The sequence below is a fragment of the Citrus clementina genome, unplaced genomic scaffold (assembly GCF_000493195.1).
Source record: "Citrus clementina cultivar Clemenules unplaced genomic scaffold, Citrus_clementina_v1.0 scaffold_1, whole genome shotgun sequence".
In the NCBI taxonomy this organism is placed as follows: Eukaryota; Viridiplantae; Streptophyta; class Magnoliopsida; order Sapindales; family Rutaceae; genus Citrus; species Citrus x clementina.
Window position 1 is genome coordinate 23,116,684 of NW_006263303.1, and position 2,437 is coordinate 23,119,120.

The window sequence follows — 2,437 nt, forward strand, 5'->3', positions numbered from 1 at the left end:
AAACAAAATCATAAAAGGTAATCATGTAATAAAATAAATTACATATTTAAAATCATTTATAATATTTTGTTAAAAATAAAAATAAAAATAACATAATTTTTCAGATTTGAAAACATTTACATAAACTAATTTTGTTATGAAAATCAATTAATCTTTTAAGTAGTATAAAACCCTTATAATAATATCAAAAGAATCATATATATATAGTATATTAGGAATGCAGTTTCTTACCTCAATAAAAGAATTTGATCTAACACACCTCTAAGAGGCTCAAACACCTCCAACACCTTAAACAAATACAAGATATAATTATTAAGAACTTATTGTAAGAACCTGATTTTCTAATTCATACTTGTATAAGTCTGATTCTCATAATTTTAACTCTTAATTTAAAAATTAAAATAGCACAATATTTTGTAAAACTATTATGGACATCCATGGGCATCTCATGTAGAATTTCCAAGAAGATCTTATGCCAAAAACATTTTCAAATGTTTTAAAATTGAGAATAGCTTACCAAATTTTTATAAAATTATATATTAATCAGAAAATTATGAAATTAAAATTGAGAATACTAGACGCATATATTAATCTCTATGTAAAATTTCAGAATTTTTTGAATTTGTTTGGTACTACAAATAATTTTGTGAAATATGTCATTCTGTTGAAGTTTCAGTTTTATAGTGCAACAATGTATGTTTCGAAAATACATACAGTAGAACCTCCAAATAGAAATACTCTATATAGGAATAACTTGTTCGTGGTAATAAAAAATTGTAGTCCCAACTTGGGACCAGTTATAATTAGAAATAAACTTCACATTGTAATAAGTTATATTTTTTGTAGGTTCCGTCTTAATAAACTTACCGCCACATAGTAATAATATTTCAAAAATATATGCAATGTTACATTAAATAATTAAGATGGAACAAAATATATTTTTAAAGTTGCATGTGACAATGATTTGTTCTTTAAATTTGCAACCACATTTTTCAACTTGCGAGTATGTATTAATTGGTTAGTATAGACACTTAATAATTGGTCAACAAAATAATTAATTTATTAATGTCTATACATTGAATTTGACTCACTTATTAATTTATTAACACATGACATAATTTACCTCTATATCACTTGCATTAGGGATAATTAAGCAAAGACAATAATTTTTATACTATACCTCTATTGAGTTATAATATTTTTATAAAAATAAATTTCTCCAATCCCAACAATATGACTATACAAAGGTTTTACTGTATAAAATTGAAAACGAAGTCAAATCTCATGAAACAAAATTTAAAAAATAAACACTACATGTCTAGTTTTTAGAAAGATGAGGTTGTTAAGAAGAATCATTCAGAAATATATATATATACATATATATATATTCGAGATACTTATGCTGTCAATAATTGTCTAGTGTACTTAATGTATCAATGATTGATTGACAAGACTCAACAATAAATCAAGCCCTAAATAAAGTTAAAAACATCCTAGATCATGCATTATGATATGTAACAATCTAAAATTATGCCAATTAAAACCCTAAATAGAGTAATAGGAAAACTTGTGGAGAATAAAGAGAGTAAACTTATCGACCGTTATGATTTTTCCCTAAACAAAGGTTTGAATCCTAAGGTATGAATAAAGGCATAATGAGCAATAGAGATAAAAAGAAAATGTCGTGGACTTAGGGTCATGGAAAGAAAAAAAAAGAATTTATAAGGAGTTTAAAAAAAATCTTATTAAATTTTAAAAAAAAAAAGCTTTTTTCAAAATTACTTCATGAATAACTCTTTTTATAATTTTAATATTGTTTGAGAGAAAAATAGGAAAGGCAATAGAGCGCCACGAATAGAGGTCAGCCAATGGAATGATTTCAGCACAATCGGAGGTACCCTGCATAATCCGAGGTGCCCGGCATGACTTGAGGTACCCCGTATAAATAGAAGTACCCTGTACAATTTGAGGTATCCCACACAAATAGAGATACCCCATATAATATGAGGTACCCCATACAAATAGGGGTACCCCACGTAACTCGAGGTACCCGGCAAAGCGGATGTAAGAGAATCCACCGAAAATATCCGCCATGAAAAACGTCTTCGCCTCCTAAAAGATATTATTTGATTTTGTCAGAATTAGGAATCAAGAACGTCGTATCAAAAGGGGGGGACAGCCGCCTGCTACCTCTGCCAAAAGTGAAGGACACTGTCCCAAGGACAGTGGTCCCCAGCCGCCTACCCGACAGCTACTGCAGAGGTACCCCGGACCACTCTCCAGTACGCGCCACGTTTCCAAAAGATGAGATACACCGCGAACATGCAGATAACGGCCCAAAAAATTATAAAGAGGTAAAAGGACGTTAGCCAAAAAGGGGTACGCCACGTGGCAGCTAAGGTACTCCATATATAAAGGCGCCTAGGTTTCACTCTCC